At 36.7% G+C, this 19,606-nt stretch overlaps 1 long non-coding RNA gene across 4 annotated transcripts in view; it reads right to left on the bottom strand.

The window, feature by feature from the left end:
* Positions 1-3,135: 3,135 nt before the first annotated feature.
* Positions 3,136-19,606, bottom strand: part of LOC108447773 — a 49,756-nt gene continuing 33,285 nt past the window's right edge. For 2 of the 4 annotated variants that reach the window (XR_001863458.1, XR_001863459.1), the window contains exons 2-7: positions 14,865-14,967; positions 13,192-13,343; positions 7,313-7,410; positions 7,056-7,203; positions 4,360-4,442; positions 3,136-3,443 (exon numbers count right to left, since the gene is read on the bottom strand). This is a non-coding gene — a long non-coding RNA (uncharacterized LOC108447773). The remainder of the gene's footprint in view (positions 3,444-4,359; positions 4,443-7,055; positions 7,204-7,312; positions 7,411-13,191; positions 13,344-14,864; positions 14,968-19,606) is intronic. The other 2 variants (XR_001863460.1, XR_001863461.1) reach the window with 2 other exon arrangements.

Genomic DNA, 19,606 nt, shown 5'->3' with positions numbered 1-19,606 from the left:
ACTGCCAGATTTCCATGGGTTTAGAGAATTTTATTCTAATTTATATTGTACACTATCCTGCTTTTCATATTTGCTTTAAAACTGGTTATGAAAATTAATAAATTTTCTGCCTTCTTCATTTCTTTGAACAATGGCAGTATATTTATCTGTTCATTTCTGAGTAACTCCAGAAATAAATTTCCTGTGGAAGGCTAAATCCCAACAGCGTATTTTGCTTTTGGAGTAGATGCAGAAACCTAGTTTATTGATAGCTGAGGTGGACCAGAGTGATGTGCCTTACCAGGAAACTGTCTGAGGAAAACCAACACTGTTAGACAAACAAAACTATAAAGCAACAACAAAGGAAACATCCTAGAAGACTTGATTTAGACTAAGAGCCGTGTAGTGCTGGAATAAGTTTGAACATAACAGGGTCTAGCAAATGTTCTCCTATAAGACCATATGTTTAGAAGCTATCAATAATCATTTAGTAAAAGATATACTAATCTAAAATGGGATTTAGAGATAAGGCACCACACCAAAAATTCAGAAAGTATGTGATTGCAGTTCGATACTCTGATAGCTAGAACATCTAGCAGTGATGGATTGCTGGTTCATCCGGGGATTTAATCATCTTATTTTCATTCTCAATCTTTTGGGAAATAATACTAGGTGTATTATTTCAGTCAGTTCATAGTACTGAACTTTATGACATTCAACAAAGTTAGTGCTTCCCTTGGCAAGGTGGATGGAAAGAACCTGGAGGCCTTGGGAAACACCAGCTGAGCATGAGCTAGCAGTGTCCCCAGGTGCAGAGATGGCCAACAGCACCCTGGGAGTTATTCAGAGGGACATAGCCAGGACCCTGAGGGGAGGGACTGTCCACCTCTGCTCAGCACTCCTAAGTTCCTGTCTGTATACTCCAAGCTGTGGGATCCCTCCAGCACAGGAAGGAGGGAGGGCCTTCAAGACGGCTGAGGTCTGTGACACTTTTCCTGTGAGGAGAGGCTGATGGACCAGGGCTTGTTCAGCCTGGAGGAGAAATGGCCTTGGGTGGAAATAAATGCAGCCTGCTGGTACCTCTGAATAGTTTATTGACAACATGGAGTTACCTTCGCTGTGGTGCACAGTGGGGAAATGAGAGATGACAAGCACAGGGAAAAACAGTTGTTTGTAAGGAGACTCTTTCACCCTGCAGACAGCCAAGCAGTTGAAGAGACAGCCCAGAGAGGCTGTGCTCTCTCCATCCTTGAAGATTTTCAAGGTTCAAGATTTTCAGGATAAAGCCCTGAACAACCTTGTCTGAGCAATCTTCCTATCATCCTGTAGTTTCAGAGGGAATGGAAACTAACCAAAATTCCCTGATAAACATCTAGATTTTCAAATGAATGCTGTGGAATCTGAATGCCCCATTTATTTGAAGCAAACTCAATACCTCTTTCTGTACTTGTGTTAGTGAGGAGGAGCTAACCATTGAGACATTGTAGGACCTAAGTTGTAGGTGCTTAATTTCTTCATTAGATCTAGTCTTAGTCACCACGGTATGAAGGCTTTATGGCATTTGTGTACAGGTTTTATCCAAAGGAAAAAAAAAAAAAATTCTCTTTTTGCTGTCACTGTCAATTTAAAAAGCAGATTTGCAGAATAACTTGTGCATTAATGCAAAGCCTTGGGGATATTTACATGAACCCTTTAAATTAAACCCTTCAAATAAACCTTTTTAATCCTATAGAACTGACAACCATGCATTTAGCTAAGTTTATTATTCATGTCATAATGATTTATGGGCATTTTAACAAGTTACAGCCCATGTGTTATGTTGTCATGTCTTTTTGAAGATCAGTAACCTGGATTAGCTATGCAAGTGTATGGATAATTCTTGTAAGATGCTTAACAAAAGACATCTTTTAACTCAGGATTTCCTCCAGCTGTTTGATCAGAAACCATGTTTCTGTCAACAGTTGATCTTTAAACTGCAGCTTTTTCTTCATGAAGGGATGTTCGTTGCACAGCTTACGTTTATTTCTTGTTATTATTCTTATTCCTATAAACCTGTAAACTAGCATTACTTCAGCATTATAAATGCAAACTATGTAATTTTAAACAAGATTTTCTCTAAGAAGATTTATAATAAGTAGCTTGTTAAACTGTCTGTGAAGTGTAGCTGACAAACCTAAGAGCTCTTGTTAGCAGTTAATTCTTTTGGAATAAGTAAAATAAGGTATGGATTTGGGAGACAGACAGAGAAGACAGACACAAAAAGAAAATACTTAACAATGGTATGTTTAGAGACAAATCTAATTTTAAACTTCAAAAATGGCATCAGTGATATTTGTCTTGCAGTTAACACAATATATAAATGATGAATATTGTATTTCTTATTAGAATAGTTTGACAGACTAAAAATTCCAAGGTCCCTAAAGGTCCCTGGCTCATTCCCCGTTTTCAGCACCAAAAACATTGTGGCCTGTTGATCCTGGCTGTATGCCAGGTACCCATGAAAGCTGCTCTATCACCTCCCTCTGCAAGTGGAGAAGGACAGAAAATACAGTTAAAGGTTCATGACTGGAAGTAAGGACAGCGAGAGATCACTCATCGAGTACAGTCACAGAACAGGCTGAACTTGGGGATATTACTTGAATTTATTACCAACAAAATCAGAGCAGAATAATGAGAAGAAAATAGATCTTAAAAATCTTCCCCCCACTCCTCCCTCGTTCCCAGATCTACCTCCTCCCCACGAGTAGTGCAGAGAGACACAGAATGGAAGTTATGGTCAGTTCATCACACATTGTTTCTGCTACTGCTCATGGAGAGGAGTCCTTCCCTGGCTCCAGTGTGGAGTCCCTCCTACAGGAGACAGTTCTCCATGAACTTCTCCAACATGAGTCCATCCCACAAGAAACAGTTCTTCACAGACTGCTCCAATGTGGGTCACTCTTCCACAGGGTACAGTCCTTCAAGGACAGCCTGCTCCAGCGTGGGTCCCCCATGGGGTCACAAAACAGGAAAATGTCTCCAGTGTAGGCTCCTCTCTCCATGGGTCTGCAGGTCCCTGCCAGGAGCCTGTTCCAGCATGGGTTTCCCATGGGTTCTCAGCCTCCTCTCAGGCATCCACCTGCTCCAGTGTGGGTCTCCTCCAGGGGCTGCAAGTGGATTTCTGCACTCCCATGGATCTCCATGGGCTGCAGGGGCACAGCTGCCTCACCATGGTCTGCACCACAGGTTGCAGGGGAATCAGCTCTGGCGCCTGGAGCACCTTCTGCCTCTCCTTCTGCACTGATCTTGGTGCCTGCAGAGTTGTTCCTCTCACATGTTCTCACCCCACTGCTCAAAAACTTTTCTGTTTTTAATGTTACAGATAAGCGAAGCCTTACAGAATAAGGGCCTGGTTGCCTTTGTAAAATCATGGCTAACTCCTTGTACTTCAGCTAAGCAGAGAAGGATTCCAGGTAATGACTCAGCTGGAATAGAGGTGGAAAACAAGTTATCTAACCGTAGAAAACAAGTTATATAACCACCACGTGTTCACATCGTGGTTTATGATGGTTGGTTGAATTATACTTGTTTGGCCTTAATGGAATGTTACTGATTAAGGCCTAATTACTTAAAAAGTCCTGGTTTTGGCAATAAGTGAGCTCCCTTTTTGCACCTGTCTGAGGATTCTGCTTTGCTTCTTATTGTAGCATTTTAATTCTTAGATATGCAACCCCAGAAGTGCTATCACCACCTCTGATTGGCTTGGCCATGGCCAAAAGCAGGTCTGTCCTGGAGCTGGGCACTGGGTCTGTCAGACACAGCAGAAACTTCTGGCTGCATCTCACTGATGATATCCCTGTAGCACCACCTCCCCACTTCCCCCAAACCCCATCACACAAACACAGTACAGTACCCAATGAAAATCCATCAAAAAGGTTTACAACAATTACAGTTTCAGTTTTCACCTAGGTATTTGGTCTTTCATTTTTTGGTTTTTAACATAATTTAAATTTGCAGCAGCCATTGTGCATTTAAAATGTGTGATATTTTATCTCATGCTGTAGTCAAACAAACTCTCTAAATAATGGGCGAGTGGAACACACCTCACTGTGATAAAATATCCCATCTGGCTCCTCTGGGGTTTGAGAGTCTCCAGCCCAGCCCACCAATCTCCCTCACCCACCATTGACGTGATTCTGAAATGTAGCCCTGGCTCTGTGCTGGGAAGAGGGGAAAATGCCACTGTTCTTTAATGAATGTTAGTTTGTACGTACATTTACTGATACACAGAGAACTGAAAATGTCAAATGAAATGCTACATATATAGAAGTTGCTTACATTGTGTGGCATTATGCTGGAGCAACAGTCCTTGAAAACTATTCCAGAGAGCAGAGTACTTACTGAAGATACTGAAGAAACATCTCCCCTGCCATTCACAATACTGCAGTCTCCAAGGTGAAATAAAATTATTTTAACAGCAGGCACTGAAAAAGAAAATTGTTCTGAAAATTCATGTCCTATCTGCCTTTTAATGCAACAAGCATCAACCTAGAACTGTCATATGGAAAAGAAAGAACCAGTGAGCCTTCTAGTCTTCTGCTGGTCCCCACCTGTTCCAGGCCTGGCTGGGATAGAAGTAACTTTCTTCTCAGGAGCCAGTGTGGTGCTGTGCTTTGACTTTGTGACTAAACAGTGTTGATAACACAGCAGTGTTTTGGCTATTGTTGAACAGTACTTGCACAGTCAAGGCTTTTTTTTTCTCCCACTCTGCTCCCCCAGTGAGTTTGCTGGAGGTGAGCAAGAGGCTGGGAGGATACAACTGCAACAAGTGACCAAGCAATATTCTGTACCATATGATTTTGTCTTCAAAAAGCTCAAAGAAACCAAAAAAAAAAGCTTAGTAATGTTGATGGTTAAAGCATTTTCTTTCCAAGTAACTGTTATGCATTCTGAAGCTCTGCTTCCCAGGAAGTGGCTAGACCTCTGTCTGCTGACAGGAAGAAAGAAATAATTCCTTTTTTTCTCTCCTTGCACATGTACCTTTTGCTCCACATATTAGACCTTTTTTTTTTTCTCAATCCATGAATCTTATCACCTGCCTTATTTTTTCTCCCTGACACACAGCAGAAAGGAGTCAGTTCCATTAGATGAGGTCAACCCACCAAACCCAATACTGAGTGGCCCATCTCTGTTACTGAAATATGGATAGAAGCAGACTCACAAGGGAAATGTCATTCACATAGAAATAACTGAAACTGAAGACTAGAGGTTTAGAGCGAGTAGAGACATTTGCATGTCTTACCTACATGTAAAATCTAATGTCTTTAACATATGATAGTTTCCCTAAAACATTGTAGGCTTGCAAACAACCCTTACAGAGTAATGGCTACTATTCTGAAGAGCATATTTGCCGAGATCTTTCTTCCTTCATTGTCAATAAACAGAATATTTTCGCATAATTTACATAATCAGTGATAATATAGTTACAGAAAATTAAAGTGCTACAAATTTGATATAATCTGCCACAACTAAAGAAGGAAGCCAGCTATAGCTGAAGCCAAAGACAAACAGAAGTACACCACACTCCAAAGTCAAGAGCATCTGGTCTTTTGCACTAAAACACTGAAGCTGTTGCCAGACTATTCAGCCAGAGAATTCTGCACTTTTCATTCAAGATCAACTTATTAGCCCAGAGGAAAGGTGATTAATGGCCAGTCATACCATGAGAGGAGAGAAGAAACTGAATGGTGTGAAAGTCAGCTAGAGCTGCCCTAGCAATCTGATTGATTCCATTTCAACTAGTGCAAATTGTCTGTGTTGTTACAGGTAAGATGACTTAATTTGTCCAAGGCTGTGAGACAGAATATCTGCATAGAGATCGAGAGGGAGGATGATGGACACTCCAGTCAGGAAGAAAGAGAAGTGCTGGAAGCGAGGACCCTGTTTTTGTGACTAGCACAAAATGTGAAAGTGGCATTTGATGTAGAAGAGGTGAAGAAGGACATAAGTTTTCCCTCTGTAACTGGTACACATCTCTCATTCAAGTGGTCTACTAGTTTACTCCAGGACTGGGATGTTTTGTTTAGGTATTCCCTCTTTGTGACACACGTCTTATTTCCAAGTCCACCCTGGTGCTATTCAGCGAGGGCATAGTATTTCAAAGCCTTTTTTTTGGTGGAGATGAGAACTCTGCTCTCCCATGCTACAATTCTTCTAAAGCCATTTTCACTGAAGAAACAAATATGAAAATATTTGAGAGAATGTATTTCACTGGGAGAATGTATTCCAAATAACATTATGAATTTCTCCTGGGCAAGAAAACACAAAAAGATTTTGATTTGATACTGCACATAACATCTAAGCAGAGACTAAAACAGAAGGAAATCTCTTCATCTTATGTCTTTCATGCAACATAAATTTGGAGACTAAAATTAAAAATTAATGATATGTACATTTATTTTGTTAATGTATATCTAATAACTGAAATTCACAGCTATCAGTACTATTAACTGAAGTTGTCTACACCTTAAAGAAGACAGAATTTGGTTTTGACATAGTCACAAACACTTTCGAGTCAGCTTTTAAATTCCGTATCCTGCATTTTCAAGAAGAAAAATACCAGTTATTTTTCAGTTCAAAATAATCTTATTTTTAGTCCTTTTCAGCAGATGTAAGTGTAAAAAGAAATAACATCACATAAATTAATAATTAATTCTGCTTACTTCTATTATTTGCCATTGTAGCTGTAAGAATTCATCACCACAGTATCTGAGCATCTTAGAAATTTCAGTGAATTACACATAAATCCACCAACTTGTAGGGTGCTTCTGTTATTCCTGTTTCACATTTCTGGAAGATAATGGACACTGAGATTGATAGACTGATTTTTCAGAGGTGCTTAGTATCTGGTTGGCCTACCCATTCATTTTATTTGGCATTGCAAATCATAGGTCATTATTTTTTTATCTGTAACTTAAGGACTTTGAAAATACCATTTTTAAGAAACTTCCTGACTTGAGATAAATTTCCTTACGCATTTAAAGCTTATTTTGCCAAAATATGAGGTTGCAAAGCATTGAGAGTAACAGAGGACTTACCTGTTGACATCCAGCTTGTAGCTGGTAGCTGCTAAACCAGTCAGAAAGAGGGAATAAAACATAAAAGCATAATTAATCCTTTCTTTTTCTTTCTTCTTCTTCTTCCTTTTTTTTTTTTTTTTTAATTTGGAAACGCACATTTTCTTTCCTGTCCAAGAAGAAATGTTATGCCATTGAAATGATCCTCATTCTCAAAATACATTGCATTTATTTTAAACACCTTTATCACATAATCTTATTATATAACTGATACTTACAGATGCTCCACTAGTGCTCAGTCACCCTAAGAAAGTTGATAAATGAGACAGAGATCCACTTCTCTACATTTTCTCATGAACAGAGATGTTAATGCAGTCTAGTGCAAAAGATAAACAAAGGGAGGAGTTAAAGACATGAAAGCCAAGAATTTATTTTCCATTCTTTACACAAAACGTTCAGTTCTAAGTTCAATACTCATGTAGCAAATGAATGTAGCATCAAAAAATGTTCTGATCCTTTTTTTCTAGAGATAAGTAATGTTGACTGCATGCAAAGATAATTTTTCAGGCTCTTATTTTTTTTCCTAAAGTACAATTTCAGTAAAACTGAAATTCTATTGTCACAGTAGGATGCACTGGCAGTTCAAGGTTGCAATTCTAAAATAAACTTACACTGCTGTTAAAGCACAAATCTGCAAATCTCATTTCTTCTGGCTTTGTCAGAATTAGCCACAGAAATAGCTTTATTTGAGTAACATATTGCTTTATCCTATTGCTTCATAAAGCATCCTGTCACATTACAAGCAGCTATACAATTTCTCCTTTTGTCTCATTGTCTACATGGATACAAGTACATTGGTTTCTAAGGAACTACATCTCAGGTAATGCACAGATTGTGGTATTATCTTTTGTGAACTGAGGACTTACCAAAAGAGCAGACTGTCCCGCTATACACAGGTTTGGACCATATTTGAGGGTAATGTTTAAGTTTGTACAAAAAACTACACACCATATTGTTGGTTAGTTGAAACAAGAAAAACTGAAATAATCAGAAAACCACCCAGAGCTAATATGCCTTCAAGAAAGCCTAATGTCTTCTGGTTTAAGGTGGCCTGTATGTGATTTTATTTCCAGGCCTTAAGGCATCAGTTCTTTGGCACCATTGGCATCATTATTAGTGAACTATATCTTACCAAAAAGTCTCATATATTTTTAAGATTGCATTTCCCCAAGAAAAAGCCACAAACATAAATAATTCTTTGACTATAGTTACAGCAATGAAAACATCTAGGAGGTAGTCATTTCTGTTTACAGGCCTAACCACAGCAATTTGTATTAACCACCCAATATTTTATGTGACACATAAACATACAGAAAAATCTGAAGTATTTTCAAAGTTTTATGCTGACCTAAACCCTTCATTGTTTCCCCACTGCAACACTTCATAATAGATTCTATTTACCTAAGTGAGAGTCAATTTGGAATTTATAATGAAGATAAACAGTGTAAGTAAGTTTATAATGTTTTGTTCTTTCTGGTTTTGCATATGGAAAGACTACAGGTAAGAGAACTGAGAAAAACTGTGATCCTGCTGCATAACTGAAAATTTAGCAGTAATACCCCATCAGAGTGGGTGAACATTCACATCTATTTAGCCTAACCTCAGAACAGATGCTGAGAATGGAAGTTGCACAGGGTAGAAATTATTACAAAAACTGCTGTCGTAATGTGATTGTAACAGATATAAGGCTCAGTCATCAAGAATTCAACTACTTTGAAGACAGAAGTCTTCAATACTGCAAAGCCACAGATTCTTACTTTTCTTTAGCAACAGTTGATACTTTGAAAAGAATTGGTTAAGACTTGAGCAAAAAGTTTCAAATTAAATTAATGTTTGGTTTGAACATGTATTTTCATTATGTACCTCTAGAAGGAGAAAATGGTGTATTGTGAAAATGTAAGCAAAACAATTTACTATCAGACAGTAAAATACTTAATATTTACGTAAATATGAATGATAAGTAAGACTGCAGTGTACAGAGTACAGCTGTCACACTGGAAAAAACAAGGAAGCAATCCCTGGCTGTTCTCTGCACACCTCACAATGTTAAAACCATGACGTGAGATTCTGTCATCTATATCCCATGTACTATTAAAAATGTCTAAGAAAGATCAGATGAAGAACTGAGTTACAAAAAGATGAGAAATCCAGTTTATTTTTATATTATTAAGGATTTAGTCTAGTATTTCTGTATGGACGAAAAATGTTTCCTCTTCTCAAATAAGTATGTCTGTTACAAATGTGGTCCCATGTGATTTCATGTTTGGACTTTGTACTAAAGGCATCCAGATGGTGTAGTAAGAGAGTGTTCCAAAAATGTAACTGGCATCCTTGCTGGCAGTGACAGCTTCCAGCGACTTAAAGTTGTAATTTCCTTATTCAACAAACAGAGAGAGTTTTGTGACAACACTGGAGAAAATGAGAGTCTTTAAGAATTTATGACATGGTAATCTTCACCTTTTCCATCCAGCTGAGAATGTTCCCTTTAGAGCTAGAGAGTAGTTATTATCACACACTGCCCTTTTCTTTACCTTCCTCTTTCATAGGAACTGTTTCTAAATCTGTCTGCTCACAGAAAGATAATCCTTCAGTCAGGATAGGGAAAAAAATGGCCATGATTACACTCCTGGGCATATATCCTTCCTTTTATTACATTTCTTCATTTTAACTTTACTAGGGTCATTATTATTGCCTCATAAAATATGGCAATGGTACCATTATTGCTCCTTCTCCAGAAATGCTGTAGATGTTGATAGCACAGAGAAAAATGAGGACATAGATTTCAACCCACTAAAATCAATTGGAAATGCTTTCAGGTTAGCTGAGAAGCAAGCATGTAAATTATTAGAGCAGATATGGACCAGTTTCCAGGCTGGCTGCAAACACTAGAAGGTAACCCACCCATACCCCTGGGTCTTTTAACTTGTCCTTGCTAGCTGAATTATGTCTTCAGCAGTATGACCAACCAAGGAGTTTGAAGTGTCATTTCAATCTTTGGAGAACTTCAGACCCTTTATGTATAGTTTTTGTAAAGCTTATTCACTGTCAATCTCATTGCCATGATAAGTATGATTGCAAGGTTCTGCTTAAAAATATTCTACAATCAATGTAGAACAGTTACAGATCAGTTAATTTTGTCTGCAGAAATATCAGGTAATAACTGTCCAATACTCATGCCTATGCATGACTCATGTCAGTGACATGAGAACATTTTTTCCTCTTCTTTACATGATGTTTGACATTAAAAAATGCTGCCTGCTATTCAAAGGTATTAATTAGTTTATCTGAAAAATGTTCCAAGAAAGATTAATTTGTTTGGGTTTTTTTTTATATTCAGTGTGAATGTAAATATCATTTATTTAAAGACAAATAACAAACTTTCTGGCCTTGTTTATATTTCATAATAAAAAAAAAGGCCACAGACCCAATTTTCTTCTCTGAGGCACCTTTAAGTAATTGTGTTCAACCAACATATCTTGTTTTCTGAGCTGACTATATTAGAACTGGCTTCATTCTTATTTCATTAATTGATACTACAATGATTATTTTCCTAACCTTGAATGCCACAATAAGCCTATGGGTTAAAGCCTATCTGGTTTACCAAGGACGAACTTTAGAGAAGTGGCAGAAGAAAAGGAATGCCTGTGGAATGAGATTCCACAAAGGCTCCGATAAAACACAGTCAGAGTACCAGGGGCCTGATCAGAGGAGATCCTGTTACGTCCATCTGCTAATTCATGACTGACTCATCATTTTAAGGATGAGTTTTCCAGAAGGTATGGAAATTATCTTGCAATTTCACTTGGAGCAAGTCATGTTATTAAGAACAACAAGCCTCTGTTTGGTAGCTTTTCAGATTTTACCATGTTTCTGAATATGTTCATATAATCATCAAATACCTGATATTTTATCTACTCTGCACATTCCACCCACTACTGCTTACTGATACCAAGAAGCAGGGTTAGGAGGGACGTATCCTGTTCTGGTAGCAGGCTTGTATGGTATATACCCCTTTCCTTCAGTAACAGATGGTAATTTGTTTCGTTATTCTGTAAGGCACAACAGTGGGACAGATTGCTGTTGTCAAATCATCATCAGATTTATTACAGGAGGTTCACATTTTTACTCAGATTATATTAGTGCTTTATTTCATTAGTAATTCCATTGAAACTGATGAAAAAAAATTTTGGATAAAGTGCTAAGTCTGAGAATCTGGCCATAATTTCTTCTATCTGCTCTTTCAGCACTTTAGATTATGAAGTGTATATAACAACATTCAGAAAAAAATAAGCAAAATCAAGAGTCAGAACCAGTAATAATTAAGGTCTTTTGAGGTAGGTGACAGATTAATGTATCATTTGAAAGAAATAAAAGTCATTAACTGTTCAGTTGACACACACCAAAATATTTTCTCTAATCAAATGTACCTGTTTTGCCTCTAGCCAAATTAGGCTGTCACATTGAATCCTTTGAGAAAGTTACATATATTGGCAGTGAAATAATGGTCCGATCATGTAATATATGTCAACCCTTTTTATTTAACCAGCGTTATTTGCCACATTCTGTAGAAATTCTCCGCATTCTAATGCGCACCTGAGTGAAAGTTTTACTCTCACTTCACATTAGCTTATACAGCTATACAGTAGAAGTATTACACTCATACTTCTACTGTATTGTGTTCAGTGAATAAGGAAATTAAGTCTTGACTATATGCTCTATTTGTCTGACTGAAACAAACTGAACAATACAGAAGATGGAGTAAAATAGTCTGATGTTTCAAGGCAACTGCTTTTGCAAAGTAAATGGGAGGAGTTGCATATTCACTTGAGAAAAAGAAATGAAGCTGATTTGATTTTTTTCCATCCTTTGTATGGGGTAATTTTTTCATTCTTATAGAGATATATTCTATTAACATCAATATATTTGCATCCATCACAGGCTAAGATAATCACCTGGAATGATGAACCTACTCCATAAATATTCATCTTCTGATTTATACTGTTATCTTTAAAGTCCTGTAGTATGAAGATTAAAGCTTTACTGGTATTGCTAGAAAAAGCTGTAAATCCGGAAAGAATATTGAGTGTTCAGTTTTGATGGATTAGCTAGGATTAATACTTAGTCATGGAAGACAATAAATGTTGACACATATATAGGTACATTCATGTTAAAAGATATTTTTTCTTCATATAATATTCATTGAACCTATCAACTAACAAGTCTCTCTGAACTGGACCACTGACAGAATAGGGATTCTGAGGAAAGGACAAAGAATATTACACAAAAATACAGATTTTCTGAATACTTCTAGGAGTATTTTTATTCCACTAGAAGTGAAAAAATGCATTTGCTGGATTTTAGGCCTTTTTTTTTTTTTTTTTTTTTTTTCACTTGAAAAAGAAAAAGCTGTAAATCCGGAAAGAATATTGAGTGTTCAGTTTTGATGGATTAGCTAGGATTAATACTTAGTCATGGAAGACAATAAATGTTGACACATATATAGGTACATTCATGTTAAAAGATATTTTTTCTTCATATAATATTCATTGAACCTATCAACTAACAAGTCTCTCTGAACTGGACCACTGACAGAATAGGGATTCTGAGGAAAGGACAAAGAATATTACACAAAAATACAGATTTTCTGAATACTTCTAGGAGTATTTTTATTCCACTAGAAGTGAAAAAATGCATTTGCTGATTTTAGGCCTTTTTTTTTTTTTTTTTTTTTTCTTCACTTGAATAAGAAATAACAAGTAGTTTTGGAATTCATGTAGTGAAAAAGTTTACCAAAAGTCAGACTAAGCAGACTATTTGAATGGATCTGTGTAAGCTGTGATCATCTGAAATAGAAATTTCTGGAATCTACAAACTCCTCACATTTACCAAGTGCATCTTCAAGAGTGATATTTATACAGCATTAAGTACTATGCAAGTGATCTGGAAATGGTTATCATAAATAGATTTATTTCCTAAACTGAAACACCATTTAAAATGTCTGAGTCTGATTTTATAGAAACCAGGTAGCTCAAGACATATGTCTCCATGGCCTATGGGTTCAGGTTTGATTTAGTGACTTTCTAGTCAAATAACTTACTTTTATGTAGAAGCTGTGTCTCAAAGCCTGATACACTCAGTTCCACTTGAAAGCATTCTATCATTCTTCATCACACAGTGTAGAGGCTGGCACGTGTGCCCTAATAAAGTCAATCCCAAACAATCTGGAAGAGTCTTTTTCAAGTAAACTCTCTACTCAAAAACAAACCAACAAAAATACAACACCAATCTTGCCAAGAATACCAACACCATGATAAAATGCTACAGCAATTGTATTTTAGGTATGCAGATAATTTGTTTCCTTAATAAAGAAATCTTCCCTATCTATTGTATTACCAAGTTCTCTTCTGCTTTCCCTTTTTTTCCTACATCAACTGCAAATCTGATTTTTCTTCAGGGTCTAAATAACTTCTAAATACTAACACTGAGGTTTGCCTCTAACAGATTTTTATTTTCTCGGTTTTTGCTTCCTTGGCAAACATCTCACTTCCCAAACGAAACAGCTCCCTTGAACCTATAAGCCACATGATCTCTCAGCCCCCAAATGATTTTTGTTATATCTTACTTTTTATTTTTTTCCAGTGCTGACCTATCTCCAGCCAAATTCTTTAGAAAAGGTCAAATTCAGCTATCAAACCAGAAAAAGACAAAGAATTTGTGTTCAACACTGTGTATCAGTTCCTTTCCACTCTTCTTCTGTTACCATTCTATCTTGTCTGTTGACATCCTTTAGGTATCACAGGTGATCAGATTCCTTCTGAGAATCTATTAAATGTTTTACTTAAGGTGGAATGTAAGATTTAACATAATATTTTTTATTATAATAGCAAAAAACTGTCAGTGAAAATCATGCAAATGGAAAGCGAAAATATGTATCAGATTTAAAGATGTAAAACATCTACAGAGAAACTTTTAAGAGCAAGAGACACGTTAAATATTACAAGATCGAAATACAAACGGATTTCAGAGGTATTTGATGTCCTAATCCATGTCTGGATCAAAATTTTCCAGGTACATAATTTTTTATTACAACTGTAAAAATACTGTCTCTGGTTAGAGTGATTCTCTTCCAACTTATCAGAATCCCTGTTTCCAATTTTTGCAGATCAGAGTCCTTAACAGTATTTCAGTAGACTTTGCAGTTGCACTCTACAAATACTGCTGCCTGACCCTAGGCACACAGCCTGTGTGACAAAGGCACAAGCCTGTGTTCCAAGTACCCTCTAATGAGGTTTTTAATTCAGACTCGTAGAGAGATGTGTTAAATTGGACAGTCAGTATTTCACCCATGCTGACAATGGGACTATTTTTCAAGCAGATATTACACAGAACAATGGCAGAATCTAATTTAAAACACACAGTAGTTATAGCAGGTCTAGGACATTCTCTACTAAACCACAATATGTGTGTTGAGTCTAACAATTTTTTTTTTCTTCAGAATACTGTGAATGTTCTGAAAGTTGCATTAAATATTGATCTGTTTCTGAGTATAAGCATCCAATCCTTGCATGGTTTTGGGTTTGCTGCTTCTCATTCTTTCAGGAGTTGAGTAGTTTATTTAGAGAGCTGTTACTTTCACCAGACCAGGCTTAGGATACAAGATGCTTCTGAGAAATCAATTTTTAAAAAATGTTCACAGCTTATTACAGATAAACTAAGAAATGTGTAGTTTATTCTAGTCTTCTAAGCCTTAAAAATGAAAAATGTACTTACCATGACAAAACATCATTTGACCTATTACAACAGAAAGTTTGATTACTTGTCATTCTTCAAGCAGGAGGATGTTTTGAAAAATACTCCAAATACTTTAAATGTTCTGCAAGAAACAACATATAGCTGAATAACCAAGGATGACTCAAACTCAATTACTTACTAATGTTTCATTTTAGTCATAATTTTATTGGTGGATTGTCTTGATATGTGCTGTGCACTCAGAGAATTTGGGTAAAATGCTTTTTCTGAGAACATTTATGCAAGCAAAACACTTGGTGTTCATAGAAAGCAAACACAAAAGGCAAATACACAAAACAAAAATTAATAAAAATGAATTAATTTTCAAGGTATTGGAACAGTCTTATAAGTTTTGCTCAATTCTATCACTATATCAACTTAAGTAGCATTTGATTAATACTTCTTTACAAAGTGACTGGAATACACTGTATTTTGAATTGACAGAGGACCAGCCCAACTATAAATACACCTAATTTTGCTATGAAATTTGCAGATCTATTCATATAATCAGTTAAGGATTGCTCCCAGGCCCACATAAACGAGGAAAATCAGTGTAAATCTCTGACAGCTCAATTGTGCAGGCTTTGCACAATGCATTAGCTTTAGAGTCTTATTGGCAGAAATTTATTTGCTGTAACTGGTGATACCAACTCTCTGTAGCAGAATTCCACTTCAGGCCTTGTCTGACTGTATTGTATATGGTGTCCATGAACCTTTCTAGCTTGGGCAAAGTGGGTATTTTGTTATCAGCATAGCAGAAGTCCTACCTACCATCTCAGTTATGGATAAGGCACATGGTGGGCCCTGTTCTAAATGTGTGAAGAACAGTTCTGTTTCTGGTATCATGAAGGCCAGCCTTTGCCTGAGTCAGTAGTCTTCAGAGGTATTTTCTTTTCAGAAGTATTAAGATTTTGTACTGTGTATGTGGATTCACTTTCGATATCATGCAAATAATTCGTATGAATAGGTTAAATTTCAGATTATTTGGGTGACAGAAAACACAAGGACTTCACTGAAATGTCTAACATTCAACTTATAATAAAAAATACTAAATCAAATTTTAAAAATTGATCACAGATATTACAGTGAAAATGAAATTGAAGAATTTAAAGCCAGCATTTACAGAAGGATACTTGCTACTTTTAACATTTCTTTGTTATTGCCTGATTTCTCTTTTTTAACTATTGGTATTATCATGTAGTTGACTAGACATTTGACATTTGTAGTGATCTGTAACTGAAAAATGCACTGCAGAACTGAAAGGCCTAGCTCTTACAGGGCTTAGAGGCCATCAGTGAACCTGTTTAAATTTATCAAGCTACACGAGGAAATGAAAAGTTAGCAGATCATCTGTAGTGAAGTATCTCATGCTCCAGTTTGATGACCACGGAATATTTGTTATTCTTGCCAATAACTCACATGTCCAAGTAAATGAAAGCAGCTGAAATCTCTCTACTTTCAAAAGACTCTGAATGATGGTCAAAGCCATTCCAAATTAAAATTTCCAAAACTCTGATCAGGCTCAGCTTCTTTCTGAACTTTTCTATTAATCTTCTCATGATGGAATGGTAGCTAATATTTTGATGAGGTAGCTGTTATATTAATGATGTGAAAGACACATAATTTAGCAGAAAATTGTATGTAATCATATATTTTTTTTCAAATACAGCCATTAATAAAATATGATCCTCTGTATATGGTCAAAAGTATTTTGTCACTGAGGCAGACAGGAATCTTTTCAAAATACCAGTGGTTATATATATATATCTGTGTTTTAAAGTATACTTATAAGAAAACTTCCCCAAAATAAATTTTTCAGGGAGTTGGTTTGTTTTGTTGTTTTGTTTTGTTTTTTTTAAGTACACAGGAATTGTTTTTTTCACTTACATATGTCTCAAGAGAACCCCAGCAAAGTCCCCCAACTCTTTATTAATTTTAATTTCTTATGTTATTTTACTTTCAACAGCACAGTGCTGCATAAATTTTAATCAGTTCCACTGACACTGTCCAGGCGATAAACTTAGCAGCTCAACAAATGTGGGCAATACCTGGAATTAACAGAAGTTAAATATCCACATATAAGAGGGCAAAATATCCTCAGCTGGATTAGCTCTTTTGCCTGTTTGGGACTAGACCAGCAACCAAAGTACATATTGTGCTCAATCATGTTTTTTTCTTGTGACTTACTGAGTTGACTTAACAGAGTTGATATGAGCAGTACTGATTGAAAACCCCAAACAATCTGGTTGCAAAGAATCTGATCACAGCTACGGTGTATTTTTGAAATTGCATTTTAATCTCAAAAGACTTCTGAATCCAAGACTAAATCATTCCTGGAAGTGCATCTGGCGACAAGCAAGCCAAAGTTTCATATATTTTTTAAATCACCTGTCATGGTTTAGCTACAGATGGCAACTGAGCACAACAAAGGCCCTCACTCACTGTCCCCTTAACCCCCACGTGAGATGGGGGACAGAAACAGAAGGATAAAAGTGAGAAAATTCATGAGTTCACATAAAAACAGCTTAATAATTAAAAATAAAGCAACTGACCAATGCCCAGCTAATTCCTGAGCACTACCCACCCCCAAAATTTTATAAGGAGAGCATGACACCCTTTTGGCCAGTTGGGGTCAGCTGCCCAAATACGTCCCCTCTCAGCTTCCCTGCACCCCCAGACAACCTGCTGGCAGGGCAGTCTGAGGAGCAGAAAAGGCCTTGCTGTATTGTAAGCTCTGCTCAGCATTAACAAAAACAGTGAGTTATCAACCAGTGGTTTACCAACACCTTTTTCAGCAAGACATAGCCCCATACAAGCTACTGTGAACAAATTTAACTCTATTTCAGCCAAAACCAGTACAATACCCCAAGTTAACATTTTACACTGCTTCTTCACTTATGTCAATACAAGTATTTGTGCAGCCATGAGGTGAAAATATTATTTTCTCCCTAACCCCATACTCATCATGTGCGGGACAGAGACACAAAGAAAAATCCTGAGAGGCAGTAAAAAAAAAAAATAATAGGCAAATAACTTCCACTTTGTCATAATAAAAGAAAAAGTGTGCTTTAACATCTGGAAAACAAGGCCCCTGAGAACTGTTTCCCATCTGACACAAATAAAGTATTTGTCCTCCATCCCACACATATCTCACGATTTTCTGAAATACCAGCAGCCCAGGCACTCGCTTCTACATGTAACATTTTGCAGGCATTAAGCAGTCAGTAGCTACTCAGAGCCAAAGGGACCAGAAGACATGGAATGGATCAATCCAAAAGATTCATCTGGTATTGCAGGAGAACTCATCCAGCTATATACCCTTCTTGGTAGCCCTTAACTATAAAGGGACCTAAAAGCTCTTTACAATGGAGAACTGACAAAGGTCTTGATGAACTTCTGATATTACAAACTACAGCTTTTCATAGAGATTATTCCTCTGGACAAAAATCTGCTGTAGACAGACACAGATGTCGACACCATTTTTTTTTAGAGTTGACATAGGCATACACTGCCCTACACAGCTTTAATCCAGAGGGCTGTGACAGTCACAAAGACCTCAAATTGGAGACCATGCCTTTTTTTCTGAAGTCATTCCACAGAGAATCCCAGAAAGGAACATATTCACTACCTTTGTATTATAAAGCTAATTATATTTTTTGAACTGTAGGTAACCATAGCATTCAACCTCAACCACAATGTAAGGTCAAGGTTTTATATTAGTCTCAGTGACTTTTAAAGCACATGAGACAAGACCAAAAAACTGATACAATAATAGACTACATGAAACTTTTATGGCTTTTGTTTTAATTGAAAAAATGAGGCACTGATCGTAATGAAAAACAGACTACCCTCTTATCTTAACCTCCAACATGTCTTTGCTTTTTAAAACTACATTAGCACACTTGTTTCTATCGAAGTTCAAAATATTTTTCGAAAGTTTGCCAAGCATAGGCTTTTTGCAATGAAAGCATGAAATGTTATGCTGCTTAAACAAACATTTATTGAAGGTAATGTTTATTCTACACATCCAGTACATATCTGGTATTCTGTACATGAAATTCCTTTTATATTTTTTAATTAAATTTGTCAATAATTTTTCTCAGTTTTGTCTCAGTTTCTCTAAGACAAGACTGTAGTTTGAGAGGACTCACAAACAAACAGCTTCTGGAAAACATTTACGCTTTATTGAGCCCATCAATTCTACCGTCCCTGTATGTTAATAACTATATCTAGCTTCTAAATAACTACATCAAAATTCATAATATGTTTCGAGGTACACGGAAAGAAATCAATGAAAGCTCGTGACCTGAATTCTTTCTGATAAATATTATCAAGAAACTATGGCTCATCTCATGGCAGTTTTCTAATAGTTTCCACAGCGCTTTGTGGAACCCAGTAGACTGAACCCACAGGAGGGATCATGAGCTCTAGGGAGAATTCCCCATAGATGGAGGCCAGACACAGTGCTTTTACTCTTCAACATTTGTTTCATCTATACTGTATCACCAAGTATGAATACTGCAGAATGTTAGCTCTGTGCTCTGAGCTTTTGGGGTGGCACAGTGGTACCGAGTACAGCTGATCCTCTCAGTTCTTTCCATTTAGACAGGTATTCCACAGTGAAAGGTGCACACTGGCAATAAATGAGGCAAAATATTTACACACTTTAAAATATTTATTTTTAAGAAGGTAAGCAAAGGCAGTTTGCTACGTACTTACTTTAC

Source organism: Corvus brachyrhynchos, unplaced genomic scaffold (genome assembly GCF_000691975.1).
Source record: "Corvus brachyrhynchos isolate BGI_N302 unplaced genomic scaffold, ASM69197v1 scaffold23, whole genome shotgun sequence".
Taxonomy (NCBI): domain Eukaryota; kingdom Metazoa; phylum Chordata; class Aves; order Passeriformes; family Corvidae; genus Corvus; species Corvus brachyrhynchos.
The sequence above is the reverse complement of the archived record's forward strand: the minus strand, read 5'-3'. Positions and strand labels throughout refer to the sequence as shown.